Below are 13,843 nucleotides of genomic sequence, written 5' to 3' on the forward strand. Positions count from 1 at the left end.
TTTTTCTTGAATGAAATACATATCTTTAACTTAAGAAAAATGAAGTGTTTACTTACTAAAACTCTAACATTATGATTACGACATGCACATATTCAAATTGGCTCATCAATTATTCATTTATGGTTTTTTCCTGGTTCAAACACCATCTGTAAGTACGTTCCTCCAGGAAAAATGGACAGCACTCGCATATGTCCCTGGGCTGCCAAGTGTCGATACCAATGTAAGAAAGTCTCTTCCAACCCTCCCCTAAATGTTGACCTTTTAAAGAATAATTTCCAGTATTCTATTGTAAGGACAAACCAGTTTAAGCCTATCAGCTGGTCACAAAAACACTCCTGAGAGAACAATTCTCTCAAATATTTACTGAACACCTACCAGGTCCTGTTTTAGGTCCTGAAGTGACAAGACAAGAGTCCAACTCTGTACTCACGAGTTTAAATAATAGAGGTGAGTTTAAAAAGAAATCAATAATTAAGGCTATCAGAAAGATAAGTGCTATGCTACTGAAAATGGCAAGGGAGTGGACAGCTACTTCACTGTGACTTCTCTGAGGTGGTGGCAATGGAACTGAAATCTGAATGACATAAAGTAATTAGCCATCTGACAATCTCAGGGCAAAGCTTGAGGAAGAGAGCAAAGCAATTAAGGCATTGAGATAGGAACAAGCTTGTTCAGTGGTGTGGAGGTGGTAGAGCTGGGCACAGAGAACAAGGACAAAGGTGCCAGGAGATATGATACAGTTTGTGAAGTGGCTAAAGGCGGACCATGCAGTGGCGGGACCCTCACAAGCTAAAGAAAAAAGTTTGGGTTTTATACTGAGTATGTTGGAAAACTCACAGAGAAAAGGGAAGGAAACTGATACTTATTGAGCATCTCATATAGTGCCAGACAAAATAGTACACACAAATACTTCTGCCATGCATTCTATAAAACCACACATACATCCATCCGTGTAAATTATACCAGTGAATTTTCCATAAGATTTATCAAAAGGTCATTAGGATGATGTTGTGTACAATCTCAAAAATAAAAAGGCACTTTTCCTGTTACCACAAGTTCTCACTTATAGGAAGTCACTTCTATGTTGATTTGTCAGACCAAATGAACCAACGTTACCTACTAGCAAAACATACATGAGTCATCTGGAAGAAAATGCAAGAAAGGCAAATGAGACTAGATGAAATAAAATAAGGCAGCCAGCTATTCACAAGAGTATATGACCCAAAAAAGGGAACAAACCAAGTAGAGAGCAAGAAATTAGAAAACACACCCAGCACAAGAAGCAAAGAGCCTAGGGACACAAAATTAAGTTATCTTCTTAAACAAAAGTGCTCTCAGGCAGACCAGTAAACAAAGGGTAAAAAAACACAAAAGCTTCTAAGATAAATTCTCTGTGTATTTCATTTAATATTACCTTGCCTGTTTTAACAACATTCAGAGGCAAATGAAAATGTTCATCTTTTAAATGTACCATCCTTAGTAATTCTTTAAATCTGCTGATGAATTCTAAATTTTTTACTTATTAAATACAAATACTTCTTTAAAATATCACTGAAATACTGTGGCAATGGTTTTACTTCAAAGTTTAAAACTGAAAATCTTTCCTTATAACAAATTCTGGTTTCCAGAAAGCAGCTCAACTATCTCCCTCTGACAAAATGATCATCTTTTATACTTCAATAAAGCTGGGGGAGTATAATGGCGGTCATCTTCCACTCTGGAAGGCTCCAAATGATAACACAATCACATCTACCAAGACCTCTCATCTCTTATCTCCAACCTCCACTCCAAACACCCAACAGCTCAGATTATCCTGGATATTTTCATCAGGAGCTAGAAGTAGAGGATGTTACAGTAGCTCACCTTAACAACTGGGTGTTACCATCACCTACTCCTATTTCTTCCATCTCTGACCCTCCTCTATCTTCCAGATCTGTCTCATCATTACTTATTATCATTAAATGAAAGTCTAATGCCACTGGCAGCCTACACTCAACAGCAGAACACAGGAAGAAAGTATAGGATATTCCCACGCTAGAATGAGGGTAGTCACAAAACCAGGAGAAGAGGTCAGAATTAAGATCCAATCTGGGCCACAGGATCACTCGTACAGCAATGGCTGGTTTAAAGAGACAAAGTGTACATGTCCTCTAAGCCCTGAGGAAAGGTCACTGTCAAAGGGGGAGAGCATGAGCAGATACACTGACTGAGCACACATCCTAAGAACCAGGAGCCAGGCAAGATGGCATCATCAGTATCCGGTAAGAGTGATAAGTAGGGGGAAAAAAGAGACCAAGAGGGAATAAACTAGAAAAAGTACATGAGTATCAGGAACATGCAGACAAGTCCACACAACACCCCAAATTCAGGTTTAACTGCTAATGTCAGGTTAAGATGTTTGTTTCTTTTACCCTGGTTTTGAGCATATTCACTGTCTTTGCAGACACCAAAAACTGCAAACAGGATACTAAGTTATCAAGCAGACCCTCACAAGTCTTACAGTATGAACACAATGAGTCCAAGCATCGATGAATTTGTGAAAACGGATAGATTCCTTTTCTGCTTTTGTATAGTTGGATCATCCTCAAAGAAGCAAAGGTCTATACTAGGAAACTATAACTCAGTGAGAGAGCTTCATGGGTTCAACTCAACATGAATGCACAATCTGTAGTGTACCATGCACTGGACAAAATGCTGAAGATAAAGATGTTGAAATGTAGCTGTCCTCAAGGAAGGCCCTGCCTAGTGAGACAGAGACAACAAATAACCCTCAACCAAAAAGATGTCTGTGCCAGAAACAGATGTCCAGTGGTCACAGGCCAGGATGTTAACTTAAGACTGTCATAGCAATAAGCTTAATCTTCAATCAAACAGTGTAACTTCAGCAGCCAACATGTTATGGCATGATAGTTTTTATTGGCGGAGGGGAATCAGGTTCATTTACTTACTTGTTTTAACGGAGGTACTGGGGATTTAACCCATGACCTTGTGCAGGCTAGGCATGCACTTCTACCACTGAGCCGTGCCCTCCACAGCTTATGGTATGAGTTTTTAAATAGTACAAAACAACCTAACCAAATTTCTTCCCAAATGGGATATAAGAAACTTAATATTATGGTTACTGCTCTGTTAATAATTACTGCTGTTTACAAAAAGCATCCAGGGCTCTTAATCCAGAGCTGTTTGCAGATTACCTCTCCAAAAAAGTCTTACATTCACATTTATTAGCAATCAAAATTTCTCATCCTTTGTATGCATATTTTACAAAAATTGGGGCATTCAACCTTCAGGATCCTCACGGAGCGTCAGAATTTTACCTAATGATGTTAGCACCAATGAGTGTAACCTATCTATGCTCTATCATTCATCATAATTTGTTTCTAATTTTGAGTACTGACTCTAAATCCATAAAGACCACACTCCTTTGAACCAGTCTTTTCTGAATCCAATGAATAATGAAACTCTCATTACTTATAAAATAAAATCAGTTTAAAAGTTTATAAAAGCATGTTTATAAATGAAAGAGTATAGACAATGAGTATGTACCACATATTAAAGTATGCATAATTTCCTGAACACTTACCTCAGTATTTCTGCACATACACAAATCTTAGGTTCTGTCATACGTATTTCCTAGTGAAAGTCCAAGTCAAAGTCTTCAGAATGTGTCTAACATGTGCATCTGAAATGACTGATCCATCCAGGCAGTGTTCACTGAGAGCCAGAGCAGTGCTGGATCTCCCAGAGACTGGAGAAAATGAGTAGAGATTCCATTCCAAACAGCAAAAAACTTTTTTTTTAAAGTACTTAACTTTTTTTTGAAACAGCTTATCAAGATGTGATCAAATTCAATATAAAATATTATTGTAAAACAACCTATATTATCAGTTCTACCACAAAGCTCCATAGTACACATTCTTATGTGAGCAACAAAAGCTCAATCACCAAATGTAGTCGCGAGCCCTCTGAACTGGGAATGCTAACCATCCCACTCTGCGCAGTTGCCACAGAAAGCCACGATGGTTTAGATGAGCGGCGTCACTTTTCTGCCTCTCGCTACAGCTGCTGGTGCTTTTGTTAGATGCAGCAGCAAGGAGTAGCTAGCATTTATTGAGTACTTCCTATGTGCCAGCCCTATGATAACTACCTTATGTTCATTCATGTTTCAATACTCACAACTGCTCTACAAAGAAAAATTCCCATTTGCCAGAGTGGAAACCAACTGGAGTGGTTACATAATTTCCCAAAACCATACAACTGATAAGTCAGGGAGACAGGATTCAAACCACGTATGCCTGGCTCAGGAGGCTGAGTTCTTCACAGTAATACCCTACAGTAAGAGTTTACCACCAAAGATCAGACACAGACCCTACCTAGTCCTCTGATCACCAAAGAGAGATGCACTGCTCTCAGGAAAGGCTAGGGTCAGGTCACATTGTAGCAGAATTAAATGCACAAAAATGGAATAAGAATCTGATACATCTATCTCCTTGGAATCAATAATACATACATCCAAATTCACAAGTCATGTTAGGATCAGTGCAGTATCACAATCTACAGTTCCACAAATCCCATTATAACAAAGACTACCATAATTATTGGAACTGACTACAAAACTATGAGAACCCTCATTTTCACCTGATTTCCAAACCCTTGGGAAAACAACACTTTGTGAAAGCAGGCAACACCTATGAACTTCTGTACAATCAACATCTCCTTTTACAGTTTGCATCGAGTTAATTTCTAATTATCACCCTTGGCTAGGACTCGAAAATCACCAGTTCACTATCACTAAATACTTCTGCTGGTCTGATGACCCAATCATGAAACAGAGCCGGCACATTTTAATCATATTCAATGGCTCTAATTCTGCCAACAAATCTGAGAAATAAAAATAAATGTTTGCAAAAATATACAGTTTCATCTCTTCAAGAACTGCTGAAAAACATGGGAGAAATTAATGTGGTTTTCTCTCTTCTTTTGACATAGAAAGATTAAGAATTCTTAACTGGATGTCTTGCTTTTTCACAACCGTTACTTTTTTTTTTTTTTGAAATGGTTAATACTAATATAGTAAGATTCAAACAGTTCAGAAGATGATATGTGAAAATAAATTTCTCCCACATCTGATGACATGGCCTCCCCACCCCAACCCCACCCCAAAACCACTATTACTAGTTTCCTGTGTATCTTCCTGCAGTCACCTTGAGCATATAAACAAACAATATATACACAAACATACACACTCCATCCTGTGTATCCTCCTTTCCATTCCTCTCCCTCTTTTTAGGCTGAAATGGCAGCAGACTATACAGGATCCTCCACCTCCATTTTTTTTTTATTTAAGTGTATCTTTGAGAAGATCCTATAAATACTAACAAGAAAGCCATAAACATCAAATCTAAAGAAAACTGTAAAGAAACAATTTACACAAAAGATCTCTCACCAGGTGTTAAAACTGGTGACCTCTGCTGGCAGGACAGAAGGAAATCTAAGGTCAAAGAAGTAATCCCCATGAGGGTCTGTTAGTTTTTGCACAAGAATAGGAAAACTATTTCCCTGATAACAGACTGCACTCCTAACCCCAGTCTGTGATCTCTCAAATGTATAGTGCTTACTCAGGAAGATAAAGGTAATTTAGAAAAAAATCCATCCCTTCAGTGGGTTAAAAATTTTTGAGTACACAGCATATTAATTTTTAAATAAAAAGGTGCCAAGAAACATCACTACAGATACAAACAGCATCTAAAATTCATACACGTATGATAAATTTTATCCTATAAAATAATTATACAGAAAAAATATTAAGGAAATTCATTATCTATTCCCATTATCTTATTTCAGAAACTCAAAGGAGATAACCCAATTGCCTTACACTGTCAGTTAATGGCATCTGATAGCCACAAAATAGAAATGGAACAAAATTAGTATACACAGTACCCAATTAGCCTGTTCAAATTAAGGAGAAAAGCATAAAACACCTCTCCCTAACCCATAAGCTATGTTCTATTAGCAGTTGAAGGTAACCACCAAAATACGCTATTACTACTAAACTTCCCTGGTAAGGTGTTTCCTTATGCTAATAATGTCAAGTACTTCCTATTATTCTATGCAAGGCTGTGTATTTTCAGTCTTTAAATACCCTAAGCAAATTTCCCATGTAATGTCTCTCAAAAAAAAAAATCATAAAATTAAACGACAGAATCTCAGAATTTTAATACAGGAATTGACTGTATAAGTATCAGGAGAATGACAGAGCAAATTTTAGGTAGCATTTCATTTGATCCTCTTATACATTTCTAGAAGCTAAATAACTTATCCACATAACTATGGCTTTGCAAAAAATGGTAAAAATTCACTTGGTTAATATTGAATTAAATATTCAATTTAAAGCATTATAACACTACCCACCATTCAAGTTGATAAGCAGTAAGAACAAAAACACAAACATCCACTTAGCACCTTGTGACTGGATAAAGAAGATGTGGTATATTTCTACAATGGAATACTATTCAGCCATAAAAACTGACAACATAACGCCATTTGCAGCAACATAGATGTTTCTGGAGAATGTCATTCTAAGTGAAGGAAGCCAGAAAGAGAAAGAAAAATACCATATGAGATCACTCATATGTGGAATCTAAAAAAAAAAAAAAAAAAAAAAAAAAAACTATAAATACAAAACAGAAAGACTCATAGACACAGAATACAAACTTATGGTTGCCAAGGGGGCGGGGGTTGGGAAGGGACAGACTGGGATTTTAATAGATAAACAAGATTATACTGCACAGGGAAATATATACAAGATCTTGTGGTAGCTCATAGCGAAAAAAAGTGACAATGAATGTATGGTCATATTTAACTGAAAAATTGTGCTCTACACTGGAATTTAACACAACATTGTAAAATGACTATAACTCAATAAAAACATGTTAAAAAAAAAAACAAACACTTGGTACTGTTATGATGCCTATTATTCAGCGTGCTAACCAGGACACAACGCAAAAAAAAAAAAAGAAAGAAAAGCACTGCCACCAATTTTGATCTCCAACAAAATAAAGATATCAAGATGTAGATTGATATCTAGTTCTTAAAAAGTAAAACTCTTCACTGTTTTTGTTTTAAAATAATTAAAAACTTAAATCATCTCCTTTACTTAAAAAAAAATAAGTCTGAGAGTCCAGAGTACAGTTTCATATAAAGAATTATTCTATTAAGATACTGGAATGACCATCTCTGATCCTTGGTCTCCATGTTTTACTGTTTTTTTTTTCCTTTAATTCTACTTCCTGAAAGAAACTTTCAACAGATAAAGAGGAAAACAGGCAGCAAACTCTCCAGTTTAAACATTCAATACCCATTCTTCTTCATTCATTCTTCAAACAATTCATTTCACATAAATATCTTCCTTAATCTGGGCGCTCTGTTCACTGCAATTTAATTTTTGATCTTTCAGCATGACGCTTATAGCTTGAATGTATTCATTCTGAGTTCAGAATCTAGGCTCTCAGAAAGCAGGGTAACGTCCAACTCATTCTGTTTGATGCCGAAAAGCTTACATTTTAAAATTCTAAATATGAAAACTTTCAAAAGGACAGAATACCACATCAGTTGCCTTTAGAATTGCCCAGGCTGTCTGGAACTGATGTGGCACACCTTTACCATAAGAACCTTCTGAAGAGAGACGACTACAGTGATGCTCCTCTGGTAGATTAAACCCACTTACACTGTATGATAGATGCACGTTAATACATGCAGAGCAACGACTCAGTCGGGACACCAGTGTGGTCAGAATGCTGTCAAACATCCTGAGAGCTAAAAACATAATTTTATTTAGATAAACTACAGAAAAAAATAACGAGCAAAAAAGCCCGAGGGTTAAAAAATAAAATCCAAAATTTTAAGTTGCATAATAACTAACACAAATATAACCACAAATATAAAGCCAACTTAGTGTGACATGATTCCCAACTAGATTTTTCACTAGTAGTGTAGCTACTATTCCAGGATTAAGAGGCTAGAACTATCCATTTTAATTCCATTGTTAAGTGTTGACTAGGTTTTTTTCCTTCCTTGTCAACACTAGCAGCATCAAAATTCAAATTAACAGTTAAATGTGACTACAGTACTTTAACCAAAAACAAAGTGTAAATGTGACTATAATACAACTAAACTTTGAAGGCCTAACTCAAAAAGCTGCCACATCAACAAGCATGAAACAGGACTGTCACTGTTCTTATTTTAACATGGGCCCTCGGAGAAAAATTCACTTTATCATGAAGATAGTATAATACAAAAGTCAAGGATTCTGCTAAATACTATGAGGAAAATGTCCTTTCCTTAAAGAAATGTAACGTGCAGCTGAGGCAATGTGACACACACAAAACAGTAAGTAGTTATGGAGCTTTTCTGATATTCCTTAAAGGCAATGGAACCTCAGAGAAGAAAAATATCCTGAGTCAGGATGGCCAGAAAAAGCTTCATGAAAAGAAGTGGGACTGAAACTAGGCTATAAAAAGGACAAAGGGAAGGAACAGTACATGCAAAAGCAGAGGAGTAGTGAGTACAGCAAAACTGCAGAATCTGATAGGTAGGCAAAAATCCCCACTGGAGAAGAATGGGAAATGAATCCAAACAGGTAAAATGGTGCCTTAAAAGCCAGATCTGATGCACATGAACTACATCCAGTTGGCAACGGGAAGCCATTACAGGTTCTCTGGCAGGAGAACTGACATGATGAAGCCAGTATCTTAAATAAACTACATTATCAGTAGTTAGAGACAGGATGGAGAAGAAAGGCTACTCAGGGCAACTTACTAGAAAAGTAATGCATTAACCCCAAACCTAAAACCATTCATTCATTCTTTCCTTCACTTACTGAGAAAACAGTCTGCTAGTTATGAAACACTGGCCTAGAAGTCAGTCACACTGGGCTTAAATCCCTCTGCACCCTTTACTACCCAAGCATTGGTTTCCTCGCTATTAATAATCAGGATACTCAAAGGAAACTCTAATTTGAAAAGGCACGTGCACCCCAATCTTCATAGCAGCACTATTTACAGTAGCCAAGACATGGAAGCAACCTAAATGTCCATCAACAGATGACTAGATAAGAAAGTTGTGCTATATATATATACATATGGCACTACTTATATGTGTATATATGGATATATATAATGGAATAGTACTCAGCCATAAAAAAATGCCATTTCCAGCAACATAGATAATCATACTAAGTGTAATAAGCCAGACAAAGAACAACAAATAATGTATATCACTTATATGTGGAAGTGCAGAAATCTACTTAACAATGGTACAAATGAACTTACTTATAAAGCAGAAACAGACTCACAGACATAGGGAAAAAACTTATAGTTACCAGAAAGAAAAAGAGGGGGGAGGGATAAAGTAGGAGTCTAGGATTTGCAGATACTAACTACCATATATAAAGCTGAAAAACAACAAGGTCTTACTGTTTAGCACAGGGAACTATATTCAATCTGTTACAATAACCTATAATGGAAAAGAATATGAAAAACAACATACATGTATAACTGAATCAAAATGCTGTACAACAGAAACTATCAACATTGTAGTTCAACTATACTTCAATTAAAAAAAAAAATCAGGAAACTAGCCGCTCAGATTGTCATAAGTACCTGCAAAGAGTCTTCAGAGTCCTGACGCAAAGAACTCTAGTAGTAGTTAACATTACCGCTGAATTAAGAATGGTTAAAAAAAAAAAAGGGAAGGGATAAGATAAGGCTCACAGACATTTCAGAGAAACAGAACCTCCAAGCAGAACTGTCTTGACAGCAGCTGAAAACATAGAACAAGAACACATATAGATGAAAGGTTGTGGCTAGAGAAAACAATAACCTAATTAAAGTAATCACTCCAATTTAAGAAGCAGATCCTAGATATCGCCCAATCCACCCTCAAAAAATAAAATCCCTTTTTACTTAAAAATAGTTGGAAAATGTTTCAAATGGTGTGCGCAGACTTCAGAAGTCCAACCCCAAGTAACAGAAGAACAGCAACAAAGGCACACAAAAGACCCACCACTGCACCTACCACAGCCGTGGAACTTGGTATTGTTCCCATTTAGTGTTAAAATCCAACCTAATTCTTCAAGGAAGCCTTAAGTCACAGCTTTAAGAGTAAATAAATTATTCTAAGCTTATTTCAGCTATTTTGCCCAGGAACTTAGGAAATAAAATTGCCAAATACCTTCTATAACATTATGCCCCTACTTAAACAAACAACAAGCAAATATAATATAATACAAAGAAGCAAACTTCAAATCCAAACCTATTATCATCCTAAACCTACATTTCCCAGATGCTTGTCACTAATGTTCTCAGCAACTTTACATACAATTCTCTTAATCCTCTCAGCTCCTCAAAACTGACTGTCCCATTACAGAGCAGGAAAGTGAGACACAATGGGAGTTATATTTCCCCAAGGTGACAGAACTAATAAGGGGTGGAGCCTGAGTTTGAAACCTGGGACTTTGTCTGAGAACCCCGGACAGAACCACTATGCTGCAAAAAAAATACTTTTATGATTTTACTTATACAAGTTTTGGGGAATATGTACTCTGAGGTACTCTTATTTGCTTTTCCTTCTTAATTGTAGGCATGGAACCACATTTTCTTATTTCTGCCGGCAGCACATGGACAGGCCACAACATCACTGTCAATCTTAAGGTAGGAAATACAGCAGTTGACAAGAAGATTGCATCTTATTAAACAGTTTCAGAGAATTAAGCACAATGATATTTGAGCCCTATGAATTTCATTTATCCATGCAATCACTTGACCCAGTTAGTAGGGATCCCAACTACAGAATTATAAACTTGATTAGAAACACTAGTTTTTGCAAGAACGTTTAGACAAGACTGACAAAACAGCTGGGAAAATCTGGCAGAGCTACAGTCACCTAGAAAGAACATGGACTAGGGCTCAGACAGACCTGAGTTTGAATCCCAGTGCATCACTTGATCACTCTGTGGCCTTGGACAAGTTTTTAATTTATCTGCACCTCGCTGTTTCATCATCCACAAGAGCCCAATACTACCCACCTCATAGGATTAGCCTGAAGTATAAATGACATCTCACACCCATCCTAGAGTATAGCCCCAGCAGAGTTCCTTCCCTCCGATCTTGTTAACAGGGCAATTAATGGTACTCTTAGGGAGTCCAATCCCAGAGGTGGTGAACAGTAAACCTCTCCAGCATCACCTCTCTCACACAGCTGTTTTCTTTTTTTTACATTCAAGTACCTGCTGATGATAGAGCAGGAGATACCACCATGGTGGTCTCCAAACCATGGTCTCCAAACCAGATCAAATTGTACTAATTCTTCATTACACATCCCTGGGGTCCCAGCCATCTGTACTATGGGGATATATAAATATCTCGATGTTAGCTGCTCTATCTTTTGCATTCCAGTGACTTGTACTGTAAACGTCATTTGTGAAATGAGTCGAATTCCTTGTACTAGAAAAATACAAAGTCCAAGACAGTGCCAATATTTCTATCATCTCTCTCCCCTGACTTACTACCATTCACATTCTTCTCAATTATCTTTATATAAATAACACAGAAATTGAACAAACCCAGCAAATTATTTCTACCAACTTCAACAAAATGTGTCAAGTCAGAAATTCTTTGTAGTAATAACTGCTGTAGTAAATTGGAGGATTCCTCTGTCAGCTACTCAAGTGACAAATTTGTACTTATATATTTCATTACTATACAGGAACAGACATATTTGTTCAACAGGTAGTCATTCAAAAGGTCCATTAGTCACATCTCTTTTTATCAGTAACCCCTATGTTTATATTAAGGTCTTTCTGCTTATTAACTCGAAAGGTTCCCAGGACACAGGAAGCAGTTATTTCTTTTTCTTTTGATAGGCATGTATCATGGTAATCATGGTAAATCTTAATTAGATGTTGAGAACACAGGCAACAAAAAGATTCCTGGACACATGTAAAAAGTTATTAAAATATTTCACACTTCTTTGAAGCAACCTATGTAAAAATACAACCTTCACAAGGAGCCACTCCATTTACCACAGATGTCTCCCATAATAACCAAATCTGGTGTATGTCGGGAGAAAAACATAAACTGGTGGTGAGCTTTGCAATAATTTTTACACCATTAAAAGTCCCTTAATTAAGTTCCTTAACAGTTAAAAAATAAACTTTTTCCATGTACATACTGTTTTCATTCTCCTTACAGTTTAATATTTAGCCCTCTAGGTCTGATTCTAACCAATGAAAAAAAAAGGAGTTATTTATGGATTTAATGGTTGTGATTACATGTATCACACGGTGCACGACAGCACAACTAGGGGGAAAAAATCATATTCCAAAGAAGCAGGAAAACCTTGATTTAAGAGCAAAAAGTATAATAAGGAACAACGAATTACAAGCACTCTCAGGCATACTTTCTTCCTGCTGCCCCTCCTCCACAGGTAAACGCTGACTATTTCTAGAACGCGCTCAATGATAATTTCCGAAGCTGGCTTGCCATGAACTCCCATGATACTAACCAATATACACGCTGTTTTCATGGAGACAAAGCTGCCCTATTTCCCTAGACTTTAAACTTACTGAAATGATGAGAACATACAGTCCCACGAAGTCAAGATTGCTAAAATACACCAATGCAGCATGGATCTTATTTAACAAAAATGAAAATAAACCACACTGAGAAAACCAAAAAGTCACTCACTGTATCTTCAACGTGTAATCAAGATTTTTCTTACAATAACTTTTAAGTAAGTAGATAAAAATACCACCAGGCTCTTATATTATCCAATCTGATAAAGGAGTCTTCAGGGGGGGAAAGGGGGGAGGGAAACGATTACTTATTTATATGGGGGAGGGGGAAATCAAACCATTCAGACTAAAAATAACCCATCATTCCACCCATTATATTTTATTAACAAGCTTGTTTAGATCAGCATTAGGGTCTTGTTTGGAAAACAAGAAAGCCAAGAGTCAACTTCCTTCAGTCAACTGTAAATCACATAGATGCTGAAACTCTTCACCTTGGTGCCCGCACAGTCCACGGTTTTAAGTAAAACTCCAGACACCAAGAAAAATCTAGTTTTCAACTAGGTTCCAATACTTTTGTCATTTGTAGTCACCAAATTATTTTCTAGAATGTTATTAGATAACCTAACAACGGGAGCAGCTCTTAAGAGCCATTACATTTTACATGAAATACACCATTTCCACAACCTAAATTTATTCTCGGTTGCCACTGCAAAGTGATGCCTGTTTCAGCAAATTAGGAACTTCCAAAAATACTGAACACGTTACCACATGCATGGCTTCCCTCGAGCTGCCATTTCAGATTAATATTTCACTTAAATAAAAGCCTGCTTCTGTTCAAAAAAATGACATCGGTTGCAAAGAGGAAGTTACCGAGAAACCACCCTCACAACGTGGCCTTTACACTGTCAGAAAATAATGTGACTCTGAGCCACCCAAAACTTACCAGGAAGCTGGCAATAACTTTGCCAATTCTACACTTCTGAACCCAACTTCAAAGAAGCTCTATCAAATACCTCCTCAAGACGATAAAAAGCACTAAGTTACAAATAAACACGTCCCGGAGTGCAGCCCCGCGGCCGCGCGCCCCTCCCCCGCCCGCGCCCCCTCCCCCTCCCGGGACGCGCGGCCCCAACAGCCGCCCGCAGCCCCCGCACGCCGGCCGGGGTCGCCGCGCCAGGGCCGGGGCCGCGCCGGGGGAGGGGAGCGGATTTCCATCGCTGCCTAAGGTTTAACAAAATAACGTGCACCCAAAAAATCCCTCTCCTCTGCTAA

At 37.5% G+C, this 13,843-nt stretch overlaps 1 protein-coding gene across 9 annotated transcripts in view; it reads right to left on the minus strand.

Moving 5' to 3' along the window:
- Positions 1 to 13,843, minus strand: part of TBL1XR1 (TBL1X/Y related 1) — a 157,337-nt gene that overhangs the window by 141,912 nt on the left and 1,582 nt on the right. For 2 of the 9 annotated variants that reach the window (XM_031681658.2, XM_006210607.4), the window contains exon 1: positions 13,515 to 13,653. The exons of 6 other annotated variants lie outside the window; for them this stretch is intronic. The gene's annotated coding sequence lies outside the window, so the exon portion shown is untranslated. Of the gene's footprint in view, positions 1 to 13,514; positions 13,654 to 13,843 lie in introns of those variants that run through there. One more of the 9 variants, XM_072961272.1, reaches the window with a different exon arrangement.

This window comes from Vicugna pacos, chromosome 1 (assembly GCF_048564905.1).
Source record: "Vicugna pacos chromosome 1, VicPac4, whole genome shotgun sequence".
NCBI lineage: Eukaryota > Metazoa > Chordata > Mammalia > Artiodactyla > Camelidae > Vicugna > Vicugna pacos.